Source organism: Puntigrus tetrazona, unplaced genomic scaffold, assembly GCF_018831695.1.
Source record: "Puntigrus tetrazona isolate hp1 unplaced genomic scaffold, ASM1883169v1 S000000009, whole genome shotgun sequence".
Classification (NCBI taxonomy): domain Eukaryota; kingdom Metazoa; phylum Chordata; class Actinopteri; order Cypriniformes; family Cyprinidae; genus Puntigrus; species Puntigrus tetrazona.
In genome coordinates, this window is record NW_025047689.1 from 364,544 (window position 1) to 387,051 (window position 22,508).

The 22,508-nt window shown below is 37.0% G+C and overlaps 2 pseudogenes; one reads left to right on the top strand and one right to left on the bottom strand.

Moving 5' to 3' along the window:
* The first annotated feature begins 7,827 nt into the window (after positions 1–7,827).
* LOC122332336 overlaps positions 7,828–22,508 on the top strand; it is an 82,573-nt pseudogene continuing 67,892 nt past the window's right edge.
* Positions 10,587–22,508, bottom strand: part of LOC122332337 — a 110,492-nt pseudogene continuing 98,570 nt past the window's right edge.

The following is a 22,508-nucleotide window of genomic DNA, read 5'->3' on the forward strand; positions in this document are numbered from 1 at the left end:
GCGTCATGCCGTTAGTCAGGGGCCACCTGCCTTGCAAGGCTCAGCAGTCCCAACAAGCGGCACTACAACTTCGGGCAGCCCAACACGGAATTCCAGCGGCCCCGGTGACAAAGGTCATGGTCCTCGTTCCTCACGGCTGCATGCAAGTTCTTGATGAACTGGCAAAAAAAGGACCTCACAGCAGTAGTGGATAGAATCAAGCCTGGTCCACATACAGACTACACACCAATCCGACCAGTTCTTTGATCGTATTTCTCCCTAAGTCCGGCAGACCCAGGTCGCGCCATGACATGAGATCCGGACACATCCATGGAGTTAATGTCTGGCGATGATTTTTCACACGCATCGCCAGAGGCTAAATCGGCAGGCTAATTGAGAGGAAATTCCACAAATGCTCAGGTGAGATGCTTGGAAGCCGTCCACCAGCATGTGATCAGCCCCACATAGTGATAAATGCGAATCCGATGCGCCTCCGTTTCTGCAGCGATTTCCGCGCTTAAACGACCCAGAGTCTCAGGATTGCTTGGATACCCCATATTTCACGTGGATACAGATTATTGGACTGACTGGGAAGGACGCTTCATCTCCACTGGAACCGACCGAGGGCTGGCGAGTACCTAACCGATAAATCCCTCTAAACCCAAAACTGCATTTTCTACCTCCAGCATGACACTGGCAGCGTAACATCCCTAGCAACGAGGAACATATGCACCCGCTCGTCACAGGGCTGATCGGTTCCAGCTGCCCCCCAATCACTCAAAGCGGCAGAAGAAAGCCCGCGTACGTGGCGAGGAACATTTACGCCTCCATGAACACCGACACTGCGCTCTTCTTTTATTCCCCACAGATACGGCATTTACGCCTGAGTCAGCCTGAGACACACGGCGCTCCATCCTGACTGTGAGCCAGGAAAGCGATGCGAAGCCAGGAAGAAGCGCTGCCCATGCGGACCAGAGGAGAGGCCCGTCCCAGTGGCCCGCTGTGCTCCACCCACGCCCTGGATCGCTTCCTCTGGAGACACTACCGACCTGCTCTTCCCCTGCAGCACCGCAATGAGACACCGGTTCCCCCATTTGTATAGACACTTTTCCCCTGGACACTTTATTTGTATATTTCTGTTATTAAAAAGGCCTGAGCGCCACACCCCACTGTATCTATACATTGCTCCTTCCCACCACAATATATATATATACCTATATATATATATCTCTACATTACTGTAATAATACACAAATAACACTTAGTTGAAACAAGGTAAACAAAACAAAACTGTGAAACAGAAGAATGAAATCTAAAACTAAGTCAAGCAGCTACAATGGGGAGTGTAACATGGATGTAGGAATGTGTGGCAGCTACGCCAGCTTTCGTATCAGCGAGGAACCTGGAGAAGCTCCTAAACTCCTCATTTATTACGCCAAACAGTCTCCAGTCAGGAGACTCCATCTAGATTCGATGGTGAGGTAGGTACAGGCGCGAGAACTGATTTCTCTCTCTGACCATCAGGTGAGTCAGACTGAAGATATGATTCCTTTCAAATTCTTGGTTTGTCCAGCAATTCAACTTTCACGATGACTTTGGGAGAAATGAGTAGATACACAGCTAGAGAAAGAAAAACCAATCAATCGTAGTTTGGAGTTTTCTGAATAAACAATAGATATTATTCTGTGTATACTAGTATATTACTAGTACATTTAAAACCCATATTACACTATATTTTACAGGCGATAGAGATTATCTAAACAATTGTTTTGCTAGAGCAATTTAGATTTTTGTCTGCAATTACTTATTTACAAGTAGCTTTCAATACATGATCATTTATTTATTGTATATTTTTGCATGAGAGGAACCTAGTTATTAATACTTATTATGGCTTTATATAAATATAAATGATGTACATACTAGAATATGTAGTAGAAAAACCCACATGAATGGTTTATATTATTAAAAAAATCCACATTATTTTATACATATTTTAGACTTTAGTATGATACCATTATCCTGATGACGTAAAATGGTGCAGATCTAGACAGCTCAGAAAACACAACTCGGAAAATAAACCGACTGACCACCTCAAATGAAAAAGTTACAGGAATGAGTCAAAGCATCAGAGCTAAAAGGAGAGAGGACAAAGAAACAAATCTTTAGGAAGTTTAATTCGTCTACAGGCATCATCACATTATTTTCTTCCTACTCTTATCGCTAGGAAAATGGCAGATGTCAAACATCAGCTTCTTTTGTCTTCTACTGAAAATTTAAACCAAAATGACAATGTACAACATTTTATCAGATTTTATTTTTCTGAACTGTTTATTAGTTGTGCTGTAAAAAGCACCAGTAGCTCAAGGAGTGAAATCATTTGACGTCATTGATGCAGAATGTACTGGGCAGTTGATTATTTATCATGGGTTTCTATTACATACTCCGTAAGAGACATTATTTTAAGTTATATTATTATAAGAATCCAAGTAACCAAGAACCCAGTAATCCAAGTCACTTTGACTGAGCCTGAATTTAAAACTATGCAAACAGCTACAATGAAGTGTTAGATTGACATTAGGATACGCTACGGTCACTTATATTAGTATCAGCAGAAACTTAGAAGAACCTCCTAAACTCCTCATATATCAAATGAACACCCTCCAGTCAGGAACTCCATCTAGATTCAGTGACAGGAACAGAGATACGTCCAGACTGAAGATACAGGAGATTATTACTGTCAGAGTTCCCCTCATCAACAGTCAATATGTGTTCACACAGTGATAAAGAGTCGTATCTGAGCTGATGAGAGGATCACAAACACACACACAGACACACACACACATATATAGTTTTTACTGCAAAACAGTAAATGGTTGATCAATCATTGGGAAGCTCAGTCTCACTGCTGAGAGTCTCAGTGAACAAACATCATCTCTCTTTAGTCCTGACTCATTCTGTTCCTCTCAGAATAGATCAGCTCCATCAGCAGATGTTTCACAGGAGCTTCAAGATACAGTCAGACTACACCGAGTCAACACACACAGAACCAACAGTCATCTGTTTCAGTGGTTGGGAGTTCATCATTTGACTACTCAAAATAGTTTCATAATTTCCTCCATTTGCAGGTGTTTTCATGGTTCAGTGAGTGAACCCTGAATATTTCAATGTAAAAGAGAAGACAAAATATTCATCAAAACAGACATAATAATAATGTAATAAGAGGTTTTTACAATAGTGTAATATAAAGGTTTTATTTTTAATTTATACATTTAAATGACATTTCAAATTGAAATATTTGATACATATTAATTAGTTTAACAGTGTGTGCTTGCTCTCAATGAACACTAAATCCATCAAAGCCTTAATAAACACATGAACATTTAACTCAGAAAATCACATTAGAGTACTGCCAAAGCATTGAACAACAAGACTGTAAATAAATCTATGTAAATATGTCTATTATCTGCCCTGTAAAGTAACCATATCTTCCTAAAGAATCACCATAGTTTACTAAATATAAGTTGGACATACATGTGTGGTTCAAAATGAACCACAACAAAAAATATATATTTATTATTTATTTATTCTTTTCAAAAGGATTAAACCCCAGTTAAATAAAAGAACATTACTGTTTTGTAGATTATTATTATTGTATTGTAGATTATTAAAGTATTTTGTGAGCGATATCGACTGTTTTATTCTAGAGGGCGTCACTGGCATGTGAATAAACTCTTATGAACATGAACGTTTGGCAAATAGCAGCAAAGCATAATATTAATATTGCTGAATTTTCAGGAGTGCTTAAAACTATATAATCTAAACAGTAATCTAAATCTTAATGAAAGTTATCAAAAAACACTACATGTGTTAAAGAATATAGCCATTTTTGTCTATACTGGCTGTTTTAATGATCATTTATTAAGTGTTTGTCCACCAGTGGATTTATTAATGAAACTTATCAATTTAAATCTGACTTAATTTACTTTTGTATTAAAACTAACTTGTAACATTTTAGTCCCTATCAGTGATGATTTTCTTCATGTTCTTCATAATTCTTTCAGTTGAATTCAGTTACAGGTTGTGCCACATTCAGTTATCTGTCTTCGAGAGTGAACTACAGTCTTCAGGTGAATGATTTAAATAGTGAGAGTCACTTTACATCATCAGACATGCTTCAGTGCTCTGAGAGAGTTTATAGCGCTGTGAGTTTAACACTTCATGACTGACACAGCAACAAAAAACAGCAACTACAATGACATTGATCATATTCTTTCTTGATCTTAGGGATGTATTTTCAAAGTAAGACCTTTCATTCAGTTAGCTCTCTTAAAAGTTATTTCAAACTTTTTTAAATATCACGTCGTTTAATTGTTCTTCAGACTCTGCAGGACAGGTGACTGTGATTCAGACTCCAACAGAGAAACATGTTCAGAACGGACAAACAGTGACTCTGACCTGTAAAACCAGCAGCTCTATTGGACGCCAGTCAGACGGTTGGTGTGGGTCATGTCTCTCCTGGTACCTACAGAAACCTGGAGAAGCTCCTAAACTATTAGTGCACAGCATTAAAACCCTCTTGGTCAGGAACTCCATCAAGATTCAGTGGAAATGGAGCTGGCCGTGGAACTGATTTCTCTCTGACCATCAGTGGAGTCCAGACTGAAGATACAGGAGATTATTACTGTATGGCTATAAACTATATCAGTAATAGCTGGGTGTTCACACAGTGATCGTACAAAAAGTCGTCAGAGTCACAAAACCTGATACAGCTGAGAGATACTGCAGCTGCTCTACAACACAATCACACACAACACTGATCAGAGACACACACACTCATAACACAAAATAAATAGATGGTGAAGTTTATTGTTATAAATATGGCAATGCTTTACTTTAGATGTCCTATCCCTTTACCCATTAAATCAAACTAGAAAACATCTATCTGTATTAGACAGGGAAGGTAAAGTTACACGTTTGCTTCTTTTTATATCATGTTTTTGCTCATACAGTCATATCTTTCTGAGAAAAACAAAAACAGTAAATACTGGAAATGGTACATATGCAACATGAGAATAAAGGCCTCCTGAGTAAATTGTAAATTCCCAAAAGTAATTTTTATAAGAAAAATATACATATGTAAAACTTTCAGCCTTAGTCTCTAGCTTCCACTAACTACAGTACACTCGTTCACAGTAGAAGACCTTCCAGCAGATAACTTTATTTTTAAGGTGTCCATAATACAGACTAATTACAGTAAGTACTTAGTAGAAGCTTAGTATGTACTTACATGAAACAAAATGTACTGATCATGTACCTAAGTTGTGGAACAGCTTGTACTTACACTTTGCAATTATGTAGATGTAACAGACAGCTACTGTTACACATATGTTACAGGCCAAGTCTGTTACACGACTATCTGATATCTGCGTGGTCGGTATGGCCAACCTTTCTGCTGACTGATGTTGCTACTCATGTTGCAGTAAAGTAGGGTTTGTAAGACCCCTTGGGCCTTGTCTAGACTATACTTAAAGTATTAAAAGTCTGCTAAACTGGAACAACTCATTTTGTACTTAATGCACTTTAATTGTGCAGATGTAGTGCTGAAATCTGACTAAAGATTTGAAAATCTAAAAACGTACTGTAAATAAAGTTTTTTGCATTTGGATCCCTAACTCTGTTGTCAGTCTCCATGTTACAGCTACAAACCCCCCATGTTGAATTTGTCCCCTACACCCCAAAACACAACTGATGTCACCATTTGACGCACCTCACTTTGTACAGATTATTTAATATTGAGCTTTTATATAAAATAAAGTGAGTGATGCTGCATTCAAGACCATAGTCAGTGAGTTTAAGAAAAAAATAATGGCTTTAATAAATGCTTTCATCTGTATCTGAAATTATTAGACCCATAATAATACAGTACATAGTGCAGCTCAAGCTGTTGTGAATCCCGCCCACTTCTTTCCATCATCAGACATGCTTCAGTGCTCTGAGAGTGTTTATAGTGCTGTGAGTTTAACACTTCATGACTGAGAGCAGAACACAACACAATCTTCATCATCACACAAGACTCAACTACTACAATGAACAACATCCTCATCCTCATCTGGACATTGCTGTGCTGTACTCAAGGTACATGATGAGAGCTTAATACAGTATAATTAATAAAGTTAGCTATGGTAAGGGCCTACGGTATACTAAAAATTGCCTTGATGCGTATACTTTTTTATATTACATTTCTCTCTCAGGCTCCAGTGGACAGATCACAGTTACTCAAACTCCTGAAGTTCAAACAACTGAACTAGAAAAGACTGTAGTGATGAGATGCACCGCCAGCACTCCTTTAACAGGCTGCAGCCCATCACCATGTCTGTCCTGGTACTTACAGAAACCTGGAGAAGCTCCTAAACTCCTCATTTATTACACAAACAGCCTCCAGTCAGGAACTCCATCTAGATTCAGTGGAAGTGAATCTGGGAGTGATTTCTCTCTACCATCAGTGGAGTCCAGACTGAAGATACAGGAGATTATTACTGTCAGAGTTATCACTACATCAACAGTAAAGATGTGTTCACACAGTGATAAAGAGTCGTACAAAAAGCTGTGAGTCAGAGTCACAGTGACTGCACTGATACAGCTGAGAGATACTGCAGCTGCTCTACAACACAATCACACACAACACTGATCAGAGAACAAACATGCAGAGGTATAAACTCAAGCTTTTATTAATTTTGCAGAGTGTGACAGTAATAAAAGACTATAATGCCACCAGAAAATGTCGACTCTTCTGGTGTTTTCAACAAACACACCTAAGAGTATTATCACAAAACATTGTCTTGTCTGGTAATGCTTTAGATTACAACATACAGAGTAAGTACACTAAATTTCCAGTGTGTAATGAGGAGGCGGATGTCGGCGTAGAAACCATGTGCAGAAGTTTATTAGAAGGGCAACAAACATAAACGTAATTCAGGTAGAGGGTCACACACAGAGAGGCAGTCCGACAGGCTGACAGGTTCAGGGATAATCCAAGAGTAATCAAGTGATCAATAAACAGGCAATGGGTCTTTACCAGGCAGTGAATCCAGACAGGCAAACAGATCAGAGATCTGTAGTCAGGCAAACAGGCAGAGATCATACACTTGGCAGTCAATAGAACAATGGTAAGCAAACACTTGGTAAGGCGGTGATACTGGCAATACTTCACATTGAGCACATGGTGGGCCTCTTGATATAAAGCCCACAAACAGGAAATGACTGCAGAGGGAGCACTACTAGTACTCTGGCGATGGCTCCCTCTGTTGGCTAGGCATGTTTTTTGTAATTGTAGTGCACCTACAATTGTACTATTGTAGGTGGCATTCATAGTCTCCAGTGCCATTCAGCTTTCTAGTTACCACTCACCACATTCACTGCTACAGTTACTGATATAAACGCCAATTGGATCAAATCAAGCCCTTCCCAACAGTCTCAGCTAAGCATTTGAAATGGCATAATGGTTAGAGAACACAAATTCCAAGTATGAATCACCATACCTGGCCACAAGTCACTTCAGTCACTATTTAATAGCTCATCACTCTTTTTTTTGTGTGACTTAAATAATAGTCACTTGACTTGAACAAATCTGGAATGCTGTGTTTTATAACCAATTATGGTTTGGCTTTTTGATAATGTTTATACATTCATATAAGGTCAGTCCATGTTTAATGATGAGCGCATTGTCCACTGATCAGTGGTTTGAGTTACAGCTTTTAGGTAAATTATTCAAATTTTCATCGACATGCTTCAGTGCTCTGAGAGAGTTTATAGTGCTGAGAGTTTAACACGTCATGACTGACACTTTAACAGACACAACAACTAAAATGACATTCATCATCTTCTTGATCTTGACAATTTGTTTTCATTGTAAGACAATATAGTTTGATCTTTGCAGTTGTAATTCAAACATTTCTATTCTCTATTCAGTTCTGAAAGTTTAATGTCGTTTAATTGTTCTTCAGACTCTGCAGGACAGGTGACTTCGATTCAGACTCCAACAGAGAAACATGTTCAGAACGGACAAACAGTGACTCTGACCTGTACAACCAGCAGCTCTATTGGACGCCGGTCAGATGGTGACTGCAAGTCTTGCGTCTCGTGGTACCTACAGAAACCTGGAGAAGCTCCTAAACTTTTAGTGTACAGCATTAAAACCCTTTACTCTGGAACCCCATCAAGATTCAGTGGAAATGGAGCTGATTATGGAACTGATTTCTCTCTGACCATCAGTGGAGTCCAGACTGAAGATACAGGAGATTATTACTGTCAGAGTTACCACTGGATCAACAATAAACCTGTGTTCACACAGTGATAAAGAGTCGTACAAAAACCTGATACAGCTGAGAGATAATGCAGCTGCTCTACAACACAATCACACACAACATCGATCAGAGAACACACACTAATGCCCATTAGTAAATGGCAACATGCCATGCATCATCTTGAAATGAAAGCTTCATGTAGTCAGTTATTTCTCTGGATAAACTATGATGTATATAATGCTTTTAATCTATTTCAGACTAATATATTTACTAGCATTACCGTCTACATGCAAAATTATGTATGCTAAATTAATAATTTAAACGCAGTGTAAATCTTTGCCTGCTTCAATGCATTAACAAAATGATTGTTGAAACAGTTGCAGTTACTACTGCACAGATCGAAAGACTAATGTATACAAACATAAATCCTGCATATATATATATATATATATATATAGTGAAGAGCATCCTGAGAGATCACCAGCGTCACCCTGAAACAAACAAGGAACACCTGGCCACAGGTGATTCTTCACCCGTCACAATATATATGTGTGTTGAGAGTCACTTTGCATTATAGTCACGTCTCAATGCTCTGAGAGTGTTTATAGTGCTGTGAGTTTAACACTTCATGACTGAGAGCAGAACACAACACAATCTTCATCATCACACAAGACTCAACTACTACAATGAACAACATCCTCATCCTCATCTGGACCGTTGCAGCTTTTATCCTAGGTGAAATACTATGATTTTATATTAAAAAAAGTTACTGTTGTTCTTGTTTTTACCAATTTAGTATACAAATAGTCTTCCATAAAGGTGATTTACAAACAAACTGACTTTTTCTCTTCTTCAGAATCCAGAGGAGTCACTCTGACTCAACCTAAAGTTAAAACTGTCCAGCTCGGTCAAACAGCTACAATAGAGTGTAACATAGATGTAGGAATATACGGCAGCTACTTAGCCTGGTATCAGCAGAAACCTGGAGAAGCTCCTAAACTCCTCATTTATTACATAAACAGACTCCAGTCAGGAACTCCATCTAGATTCAGTGGAAGTGGATCTGGAAGTGATTTCTCTCTGACCATCAGTGGAGTCCAGACTGAAGATACAGGAGATTATTACTGTCAGAGTGCACACTATATCAGTAATAGCTGGGTGTTCACACAGTGATAAAGAGTCGTACAAAAAGTTGTGAGTCAGAGTCACAGAGACTGCACTGATACAGCTGAGAGATACTGCAGCTGATGATGAGAGGATCACAAACAAAACAAGGATTATGGCAAAAATTTTAAATTTAACAATATTTATTTACAAATTTATTTAATAGGCATATACAGTGCATCATATTATCATTCATTCATTATGTGATAATTGTAAAGTCTAGTATTAATTTGTCTTGTTTATCAAGATCACACACTGAGGGCTGATATGAGACTCACATCAAAGTCTGCATCTTTAAAATTATTAATAAAATGAAAAATGTCCCCAGGTCACCACATTCATAGTTTGACTACAGTCCTGTTTCTAACACTCAATTAAACACTTAACTATCAAATTAACTCCAACAATGATTCAGTGTTACTTTTATCACCACTCCAGTGATTTTTTATAAACACTGAGAAGTATTAATTATTAATTTAACACTCCGAGATTTATTTGAAATACGAGACTTATTTATTGAAGATTTATTGAAGTCCACACATGAGCGGTTTACCAAATAATCCAGGTTTATTTCAGTTAGTCCCACTTATTATCGGTGGATTTTAAAAAAATGATTCAGACTCAAGACAATAATAACGTTCCTGTTTCTGTCTGAATTAGTAATAGTTTATCTGCTGTTCTGCTTGACTAGAGAAGCGAAACCCATCTGTTTCCGTCCAGATTATGGACCAATCAAACGGTCTGAAAATCTCATTTTCATGGTCAGGTGGAGTGATTGTGACGGTCTCAGAATAGAGCAGCTCTGTCTCCAGAGACCATGTTCAAACCCCAAGAGCTTTATTTGACTCCATTTACTGCTACTGATGGAGCTTGTGAAAACACTACATGCGTCTTGATCTGTTAGTTGTGGAATGATGTGGTCGGACACAAAACGGAGCTTGTTGAGAAGCTTTATTGAATGTTGCAGCAAACACAGCAGATTGAAAGATCAGCCAGTGCTTTGACACTAGAGCTCTCTTTCAGTCTTGAGTTACAGTAAATGACTACAGCTGCAGCACTAGACTCACGTGAATCCTGCCTGACACAGGACACTCAGATACGGCTCATCTTCAGGAGAGAAACATCAGCACTGCGAAGCGACTAACAGCGACTCTTGTGGAACGAGACGTCACAAGAAGCTCCATCATGTGTTACTCTGCAGACGCACTTCTCTCCCTTTTCCCAGCGTGCTTTGCTGAGGGTCAGGACGCTACTGCGGCTGTAGAGGCCGTCCCACTCGCTCTCTGCGCTGGTCACGACCCCCTCGGTGACCTCTGAGTCGTCCAGCGTCCAGCTCACCTGCGCCCCTGTGGAGAGTAAGAGCTGAGCAGGCAGAGCAGTGCGGCTGAGTCTCCAGAGATCTGCAGAGAAGAGGGCGGCAGCAGAGACACCGAGGGCTTCTCTGTGGGACCAGCTGCAGGAGACAAACACAACACATTCACAAACACACTCTTCTGCAGCGTTCACAGCATTTCTACAGGACTTTCAGCAGCAGACGGAGGAGCGCAGTCACGATCACCATCTCATCACAGTTCATGTGATAAACACAAACTACACGATCACTGCCTACACATTTATATCAAACTTCAGAAAGAAAACTAAACTAAAGCAGGGCACTGACCGCTGATTCCAGTAGTGTTCCAGTAGTCTAAAATGTTGTGACCACAGTTCAGATGAAGTTAAGTTATGTTGCTGATTATAATAGAAAACATTAGAAATGAGCTGATATACACACAATATAGAAGTTACAGAATCACTATACATTTTAATTCAATTAGACGTCATAAATGAAACTAAACACACAAGACACCGACTGATTAGTGGGTTTTTTCTGTTGAATATTTTTAATTCTTTATAAATGAAATTTAAACAGAGATTTTGTGACTAAATGATATCACTGTTGTTCGTAATTAGAAAACAACTGAATCAACTGAATTTTTAAATCTGTATTTTTTTTTCTTTCTTTCTTTTTGGTTTTTACAAATCGTTCCTGTATTTAAAAGCACTGAATTATAAGAACCAGCGCTAAATAGTCCTCTCATGTTTTATTTTTTTAAATACAGCTAAAAATGTGACTAATTTAAGATGAAATGTTGTGACACAGTTCAAATGAAGTTAATATTATGTTGCTGAATATATTAGAAAACATTAGAAATGAGCTGATATACACACAATATACAAGTTACAGACTCACTTTATATTTCAATTCTTCAATTCAATCTCATGAATGAAATTAAACACAGAAGACACCGACTGCTTAAATTTCATTAGGTTTTACATCCCAAAGAAAAATCTCTTTTAGATATTTTTCAACTTTTCAGTTCTTTATAACTAAAATTTAAACAAAGATTTTGTAACTAAAAATAATATGTTTTTATAATTAGAAAATACAGAATCAACAGAATTTATATATTTTTGACAAATCGTTCCTGTTTTTAAAAAGACTGAATTATAAAAACAACGATATCAAACGAGATTCAGAATCACTGACTGAACTACAGAAAGTAGCTGCTATATATATTCTGATATCAAATCTGTTTATTTTTGTATATCTACAAAAGAAGTTTATTACGTATGAACACAGAGTTAAAACTAATGAAGAAAATAAACCAGTAATAAATATTTTATTCATAAATTGTATGTTTGGAGAATTAAAAGACTTACCGAGCACCAGTTTAGTTCCTCCACCGAAAGTCCACCACAGTGATACGATCTAATGAAAGACAAGTACAAAACCTCTCTTCACTCGAGTGAACACAAACTCCAGCAGAGACACAAACACTTCAACACACTGAGAGAGAAACACCTCAGATGATGAACACTCAGTGTGACAGAAAATAGTTTTTAAAAGTACAAGAAAACACTTTCACACAAAATCCTGTCATGTGCTGATAAAACACTTTTTAAAGAAATGCATGTGACGAGCTGTGACCTCTGAGGTGACCTTTGACCTCTTCTATCACTGACGATGTTGTATGGTTCATCATAATCATATTTATGTTATTATTATGTGCTCAATCGTCATGATTCACAGAAAAACCTGCAGCTTCAGACAAATGAATCAGTATTTCTGGTCATTTCAGGCTTGTTTGTTTAAATCCAGACTCATTGACACAGTCCTGATGATCTTTATTCAGTCACGAGGAGAACTAGAGCACATGAAAACATTTCACATCAACACTGAAAACACATGATATCAACGTTAATGTTGGTCCATGTATGTTGAGATCACATGACCTGACAGAAACTACTCACTTTATCTTGGTAACACTCAGATACTTTAACTTTATGAATAAATGCATCATGGATGACTGTCAATGTTATTTCTACATCAGCGCTGAAAACTACAAACACCACATACACACTGATAGACATTAAAATAAAGTCAAATATGAATATAAAGTCATATCAGCCAGCTTGAAACATAAACAAAATATATTTTACAATCAATCCACATGTTATTATCACAACTGGTTCAAAACATTATTTTCAAAGTTAAATATTATCTATAAAGTTTTTAATATTTTGTCAGCAGCTCAAGCTAAACCGCCCACTTCTTTACATCATCAGACATGCTTCAGTGCTCTGAGAGTGTTTATAGTGCTGTGAGTTTAACACTTCATGACTGAGAGCAGAACACAACACAATCTTCATCATCACACAAGACTCAACTTCTACAATGAACAACATCCTCATCCTCATCTGGACATTGCTGTGCTGTACACAAGGTACATGATGAGAGCTTGAAAACAGTATAAAGTTAGCTAAAGTATAGGCCTACGTTATACTAAAACATTGCCTTGATGCGTATACATTAATTATATTACATTTCTCTCTCAGGCTCCAGTGGACAGATCACAGTTACTCAAACTCCTGAAGTTCAAACAACTGAACTAGAAAAGACTGTAGTGATGAGATGCACCGCCAGCACTCCTTTAACAGGCTGCAGCCCATCACCATGTCTGTCCTGGTACTTACAGAAACCTGGAGAAGCTCCTAAACTCCTGATATATAGAGTTAACAGCCTCCAGTCAGGAACTCCATCTAGATTCAGTGGAAGTGGATCTGACAGTGATTTCTCTCTGACCATCAGAGGAGTCCAGACTGAAGATACAGGAGATTATTACTGTCAGAGTAGACACTATATCAGTGGTAGCTGGGTGTTCACACAGTGATAAAGAGTCGTACAAAAAGCTGTGAGTCAGAGTCACAGTGACTGCACTGATACAGCTGAGAGATACTGCAGCTGATGATGAGCTTATTTCTTACATTCTTTAATGTGTTTTTCATTCATAAATCTTTCTTGGATATTTTTAATTCATCATTCACAATGTCCCACAATTAAACGAGCCAATCAAATCTGACAATAATTGTGACGGGAAATGTTATTTCAATCCAGAATCAGGTAAATGAGTTCTGCATGATATCTCCTTTTGTGTTTCACAGAACATTAAAATTTAATTCCTCATTTCTTTCTTCTTCTTCTTCCACCACTGAGAAAATCTAAAGTGAAGTACCATGTTAAGAATCATTCTGTGAATATCAGTGTGGAGAAAATGATGATTTTGATGTTTTCACACTTTTCTCAAAATTCAGTAAAATGAGAGCTTGACTGTGTAGATTTGTATTTGAACTCTGACCCGCTTCATTCAACTCAGCTTAACCGGATTCCAGTTGTTTGCCAAAGAAATTAATTTATTGAGTGAATGTTCTGGGAGAAAACAATGTTATTTTCTTAGTTTCTCTAAAAAGGTCCTCCTCATCTTCTAACAGTGGATCTTATAAACCCTTCACTGAAAACGTTTCAGTTCCTTACTGGGCAGGGAAATATGTTTCATATAGATCGTATACCTCATGCACACTGTACATTTTCCAGTGCTAAACATATCTCCAGTCAGACACACACACACACACACACACACACACACACACAAAACCCATCACAGTCACTTACAAATACACAGTATATCAAATAAATCATAAAAGATAATACTGAAAATATCATTAAACAACAACATTAACATTAAACAATAAAGTTTGAACCTTCATCTCGGTCCACAGAGACTTCCCACACCACTACTAGTCACTAACTAGTTGCACACCCAACAAATGATAGTAAAGAAAATAAAAACAGACATACAAAACAGAAACATAAAGTAAATGGAAAGGAAACAATGGAAAGGAAACAAAAAGAAAATCCCAGCCCATGTTACGTCCCCGCTATGTGTCATTTAACTTAAAATATACCCCTTAAAATAACTTAAAATATATTATCATCTATGAAAAGAAGAAATAAAGATAAAACTGGCCAAAATAAAAATTTTAATAAAAATGATATCAAAGCAATTTAGGTAACGCTTTAGATTACAACCTGCAATGTACCACATATTAGTCAGAATTTACAGCGGAGCTATTTTGTAACTAGTACCTCCACAGGACCTACTCGTAAGCAGAGTAAGAAAAATGACGAGGCCGTAGAAGATCTTGATGAAGATGTTTATTGCAGCATGACAAAACACATAGTACTTTCATAGCGTAGGCCTATGCAAGTTTGCTGATTGGCTGGAAGTCGAAGTCCTGGGCGGCAAGTGATTGGACGTTGGCTGAAGAAGCAGAGACACGGTCTGGTTAAAGTTTGATGTTACAGTCTGAGACTTAGAGACGCCACTGCGGGAAAACTTAACTTTAAGAAAAGCAATAGAAGTAACAACACTAGATGGGTTTTCTTCTCATTGTGGCAATGACGTGCAGGCTGGAGCACGCTGAAACGTCTCCAACACAAAACATGATGAATAAAAGCATCACTTAAAGTCGGGTTCAAAAGAGTCATTTGAATCGTTAAACTAACGTAAAGCTTTGAACATCATTCTAGCTCAGAGGCTGTGATGTTCCTCTTTCCCAAAATAATAAATCATGATTAATAATTAAATAATCAGTCACATGATCCAAACTTTCCTCTCTTGCAGAATATAGTTTGGACATGATCCCTTTGACATGAATATGATACGTTTGACTAAGAATGTTCAGATGCAGCTTTTATTTGCTTGGTAACAGAAAATGTCTTATTATTCTATTTCACTCATTAAATATAAGAATTCAGCTCAAAAGATTATGGACACTTTCAGAAACTTTCTAAAGGTAAAATGCACATAAAATGTAAACATCAGTTTAAAGTTTTGGAAAAGTTGATCTTCAGTGTTTATGTTATATGTTATATGAATTTCTAATGTCTGACTCTGCCTCTGGTTTGCTGTGAAGTCTTTGTAGTTATGCAGTACATTGCGGGTTGTAATCTTGTGTCGAAATTGGTTTACGTGTATGAATCCATGTGTTTAGAAATCAAATTCGTTTTTTTAGTAACCCAGTTAGATCAACACTGTGAATTATAGAGCTAATATTCATCTTAAAGCATTAAAACCTTTAGTGATTTGCCTGAGACTGACAGCCGTTCTGTGTCTGAAGATCATTTACATAGAGACACTTTACATGAGAGTGTTTATAGTGCTGTGAGTTTAACACTTCATGACTGAGAGCAGAACACAACACAATCTTCATCATCACACAAGACTCAACTACTACAATGAACAACATCCTCATCCTCATCTGGACTCTCTGTATATGTATACATGGTGATGTAAAAATGGTGTAATTACTATAAAAAAAGTGACATTTTACATAAATCCTGTTTTTAAACTCTTGCTATGTTGCTAACAGGTCTCAGCGGACAAGTGACTGTGACTCAGACTCCTCTGTAAAAACAGTTCAGATTGATGAATCCGTCACTATAACATGCAAAACTAACACAATAGTGAGAGATGCCTGTCCAGGTTCATATACATGTATGGCCTGGTACCTGCAGAAACCTGGAGAAGCTCCTAAACTCTTGATTCATTCAGCAAACCAGAGAGAGTCAAACACTCCATCTAGATTCAGTGGAAGTGGATCCAGAACTGATTTCTCTCTGACCATCAGAGGAGTCCAGACTGAAGATACAGGAGATTATTACTGTCAGAGTTATCATAGTGGTTATGTGTTCACACAGTGATAAAGAGTCGTACAAAAGCTGTGAGTCAGAGTCACAGTGACTGCACTGATACAGCTGAGAGATACTGCAGCTGATGATGAGAGGATCACAAACAACACAAACACATTGAATCAAACACTTCACAGATTTTTTTATATGATGTTCTAAGGAGGAAATATACTTATTAATGCAATGTAATATAATTACATAACACTCACTAGATTTGACATTGCCTGAAGAAAAGTTGTGAGGTGCTTGCTGAAGAAAAAATATGTTCACTGTAAAAGTTTTCCCAGTTTTTGCTTCTTTTCTTAGACACCTGTGGCTTTAAGAAAGTGACCATTTATACTGAGACATTTATCAGTCATTTATTTCAGTCTCTAATTAGGATATTGGAAATTCCTATATTTCAGTTATTTATTTATTAGAGTCGGTCAGCATCTCGTGGTCACAGATTAATAAATGTTTCATATTCAGATTCATATTCTACTGCAGGACTGATGGAAAATCACCCAGCCCTGCTATAGACTTCTGAACAGTTTGAATGAGCTCACAATCTACTTTATTAACAGATTTCAACAGACCTCTGAATCCTGTTTCCTTTTCTAACTTCATTGACATTTTATGTCGATCACTATTGATTGTAAAAATGCTCTTGTGGCTTTAGTGGCAGAAGAAAATAACATTTTAATCAACATCTTAAAAATCATCCATTGTTCACTGCATTGCAGTCAAAAGCTGAATTTTATTAAGGTGCCTTTTCATTGGTCTGAAGTGGAAAAAAGCTAAATACAGCTGTGAATGGTTTAAGTTTGTCCACTTTCAACTATTCCCAGAAGTAGACTGGATCGCGCTCATAGAGCAGACGCTCATGTGGTCGAAAGCATTCAACGCTAAAAACTGTGATTGACCAAAACACATCTTAACGCGAGGTGTAACCAGGACCACAGACACCTTTGATAAGAAGAACCTAAATGATCTTTGAGATTTCTGGTAGACATGAATCCAACATGAAACTGTTTATTAGACGTAAAGTGCTGAGTACGTTTAGAGGAAACCAAACACTTCCGTTCATAACAAGAAACAACAGCCAAGCACATGTTGACTTTCATCAGGACCTGGATGCTTTGCCATCATTAAAGTTTAGAGGAATAGCCTTGTCAAAGCAGGAGTGACACAGGAAGTGTGGAGAACTGCTTCCTGGTCACCTTCAGTCCGTGAGGAGCTCTGTGTGGATCCTGGAGGAGCTGAACACACAGCACCAGCAGAAACCAGAGCCTGGGATCAGATAGAGATTGGGTTTTTAGCTAAAGTGTGTTTTTCAGAATGAGAGTAGAGAAAAGGGAGAAATGGGACATTGTGTAAATAAGAGGAACAGACCGAGGCCTTAGACACTAAATTGTACATATAATTCATATTTATTAATGTTTAGATGTAATAGATTTTTTGTTGGTTTAAAAAAGGAGTCTGTGCTGTCTAAAACCAGCTTGTGGTTTTATAAATTTATTGAATCATATAAAGAAATGTAATTTCAATTATACATTTAGTGTAAATATATTTGAATAAAGCCTGTATGTTTGCAGATGATTGCAGTGTGTCTTTTAGTGGACAGAGAGTTAATGTGTATTTGTTTGTTATGTTACACTTTAAGTGATACATTCTGCTATTTCTAAGGATTAGGATGAAACAGGAACACAGTGAATTATGATAATACTGTATATTATACCTTTTAGTGCAAATACACTCTTAGAAATGAAGGTAAAAAAGCTGTCACTGGGCGGTAGATTTTTAAAAGGGACATATTTGAACCTATGTCACGGTGTGGTTTGTGAGAAGGAACACTCAATGAGAAAAATGAACTGAAACAGTTTTAATCCTCTACAAATTGACAAAATAGCAAGATAGTTGCAAGCAGGCAGGACAAAAAAAACCCACACGCTTTAAAGACGAGAAGTGAAGATTAAACATAAGAAAACTGGAACTTAAATACACACAGGAACTGACTAAATTAACAAGACACAGCTGAAGACAATTAGACAATTAATAGAAAGTAGGTCACTCTGAACACATGGGAGAAGTATAATAACGAGAGTGAATAATTTGCTGTTAAATGCAGAGACAGTCTCTGTAATAAATTTGACAATAGTTGCTAGAAGTTAAGTGTCCCCAACAAAGCAAGCCAGAGGCGACAGCGGCAAAGGACCAAAACCCCATTCATACAGAATAGAGAAAAAAAACATGGGAGAAACCAGTTGGAGCCAGTTCAATTTTAAACGCAGCTGTGTGTGTGCATCTAGGTGTTCTGGTCTCTGATGAACATAATCTCTGGGTGCTGATCCACCATCTACTCTGGATACAAACTGTGAAACAGATTAAGAAAGAAACAAGACTAATATTAGCATACATGCCATTCTTTTACGATGTCACAAGTACATTGTATTTTAGAGTAATGTTCCCGGTTCCAGTGAATCTAAATAATGCAGCCTAAAAATCTTTTAACTGATTTAAATAATATAAGTGTGTTGGTGTGTTATGTGTAGGCTAAGTTAAAAAGATCTAGATCTTTAATCTAGATTTAAACTGGCAGAGTGTGTCTGCTTCCCGAACAGCGTTAGGGAGATTGTTCCAGAGTTTAGGTGCTAGATAGAAAAAAGGATCTCCAGTCGATTTTGATATTCTAGGTATTATCAAATAGCCAGAGTTTTGAGCACGACAGCGGACGGGCAGGACTATAATGTGATAAGAGATCGCTCAAATTTTGAGGAGCTAAACCATTCAGGGCTTTATAGGTAATAATAAGATTTTAAAATCTATCCGATGTTTGATAGGAGCCAGTGCAGTTTTGAGAGAACCCGGGCTAATATGATCATACTTCCTAGTTCTAGTAAGGACTCTAGCTGCAGCGTTTTGGACTAGCTGAAGTTTGTTTATCAAGCGTGCAGAACAACCACTCAATAAAGCATTACAATAATCAAACCTCGAGGTCATAAACGCATGAATTAATATTTCTGCATTAGAGGTTGAAAGCATAGGTCGTAATTTAGATATATTTTTAAGATGGAAAAACGCAGTTTTACAGATGCTAGAAACATGGTTTTCGAAGGAAAGACTGCTGTCAAACAGCACACCTAGGTTCCTACCTGATGATGAAGAATTAACAGAGCAGCCATCAAGTCTTAGACTGTGTTCTGGATTATTATATGTGGGGTTTTTAGGTCCAATTATTAGCACCTCTGTTTTTTTCAGAATTTAGCATTAAAGAAGTTACTCATCATCCAGTTTTTATATCGACTATGCATTCTGTTAGATTCTCAATTTGGTGTGTATCACCAGGCTGCGCTGAAATATAGAGCTGAGTATCATCAGCATAGCAGTGAAAGCTAACACCATGTCTCCTGATAATATCTCCCAGAGGTAACATGTATGGGTTGAAAAATAACGGTCCTAGCACTGAGCCTTGAGGAACTCCATATTTCACTTGTGAGCGATATGATACCTCATCATAGCGGTCAGATAGATATGGTTTAAACCATGCTAAGGCGCTTCCTCTAATGCCAACTTAGTTTTCTAGTCTATCCAAGAGAATGTGGTGATCGATAGTATCGAATGCTGCACTAAGATCTAATAGCACTAATAGCGAGATAAAACCACAGTCCGATGATAGAAGCAGGTCATTAGTAACTCTAATGAGAGCAGTCTCAGTACTATGGTGCGGTCTAAAAACCTGATTGGAAATCCTCGCAGAGATATGTTATGACCAGCAGGTGTCTGTCTGTCCTCGATCTTGACACATCGTTGCCTGAAGAACAAAACCGCTCAGCTCACATTGAGAATCTGTCACGTAACAGTATATTAACACAAGTTCTCTTTAATAAAAATCTTTACCTTGAATCAAAAAAAAGCACACTGCCAATTTTCAGTAAACAGTACACAAACATAGACCATTTTAACAAAGTTCTCTTAAAACGTCCTTAATTTCCGTTTAACACCAAGTTTTACTCTATAACGCGACTTTACATTGTGCACACGGCAAGTACTCCAACAGGAAACAGTGTTGGAAAACAAACTGTCCTAAACAAGTTTACTAGCTCTCTTAAAAGTGCAAGTTCTTTTAAAGACTCATCTCTATTCTAATTTACCAATGAAACGGTCTGTGAATCTGTCCGGTTCCTGAAAGAATTCGGTTTGCAGGTTTTTGCCTGATATTTGACTGAACTCTGCCAAAATGAAGAAAAAAATTCTAACTGACATTAAGCAGTCACTCTTAAGCAGACCTCTAAAGTAGTTTATGTGGGTGGTTTATGAAAATGTTAAATAACGAAATTACAGACGCACACAAAATAAAAGTCACTTGACTCTCTGTGAAGACTCTCCTTTCAGCTGTGTCCTCACAGCAGGCTCAGTCTCTATCAATTCCTTTCTACGTAGTGCAAAGAAAAAGCTACAAATAATCTGTTCACTTCCATGTAAATTCACATTATTCAATGTTTGTAGAGCATATGCATTAATGAGAAATAAAAAAGGAAATTAACGATGAGTGAGAACAATAATGATTAATCTTGAGTTAACCTCAATAAATTTCAATGTGTTTTTATACACAGTACAAAGACAACAGAGTACACTGAGAATGAGGTCAACAGCATACCTGTCTGTCCTGCCACGACTCAAACTAAACACACTTCAGCAAAAATACGACCTGCCTTAAATTTATGCACAATATAAAAAAAGTAGGCTTATAAAATAATCAACAACAAACCTATTTGTGCTGCCACATCTCAAAATCTGATGTGGTCCGCTCTTCTTCAAACAGGTGCGTATTGAGCATGACTCGACCCATGAGACCAAAATAATCTGTGGAAGAAATTATTATTATTAGTCTTTTATAACTTCATTATCTTTTCCTCCTGACCCATAGAAAAAAATGTTTTTTGAATTAAGTATATTTTCGTGTCATTACATTAAGTCATAAGAAAAAATAACATTTTGAAAAAAATATATTTTATTCATATTTTATTTTATATCCTCTGTAGAGGACACTAGGACTATCTTTCCAAAAAAAATTAAATGGCATGAATAGACATCAAAAGGCAAAATCAATGTGATTTTTTTAAATCACCAGTCATTTTTATGTTTCAGGGTTTCAGATGCTTTAGGAATGTCAGAAATTGATCGGATATATTTTTAATAAAAGTCAGCACAACAAATAGAAGTGAGTTTATATGTAATACATTTAGTTAGCTGATTTTAATATGATATACAAATGTCAATATGCCGTTTTCAAGCAATTTCTTTCATTATGGTTTTCTTACATTTTTTTGTCTTGTTTCCGGACAAAATATCTAGATTTTCTAGACAAATCAAAATTATTGTCTTGTTTTAAGGAAAGATTAAATTAGTCAAAAATTTATAGTTATTTTGTTCTATCAGAAAACTCTGTCAGTAAACTTAATGTCGAGAAAATCCTTCTTAATTTAAGAATTGTTTGATATTTTGGCTGAAAACATGACAACAAATCTAAGTGAGAACAGCATTTTTACAGTAGTCTATTTTAAGATGGTTTCACACAAAACATTTAATACAGAAATGTGAACTGATTTTAAACAAAAATATTAAATGATTTTAAATCTGAAATTGTAGTTTACAAATGAAACTAAAACTGCCAGTAGTTGGTGGCAAGTAACTGTTTTTATCACCGAATCATACGTTCAAATGATTAGTTCAAAAGACTTGATTCATTCAGGAGTCTGTACTTTATGAGTGTCTAACTGAATCATTGACTCGTTCGTTTAAGCGCACATTCATGTATAAACAAAACTGATTTAAAACTATTTTAGAAACAGAGCTAAGTTGTTAAATAATTAAAGTGTTTAGATTAAAAACCATAATTAAATTTAAAATAGAAATGAATAATTGCATAAATATTCAACTCGTGCTGACATGCATGCGCGATGCTGGAACTAGCGTAAGCGCCGTCGTGATTAGCGTCTTAGTTGCTATAG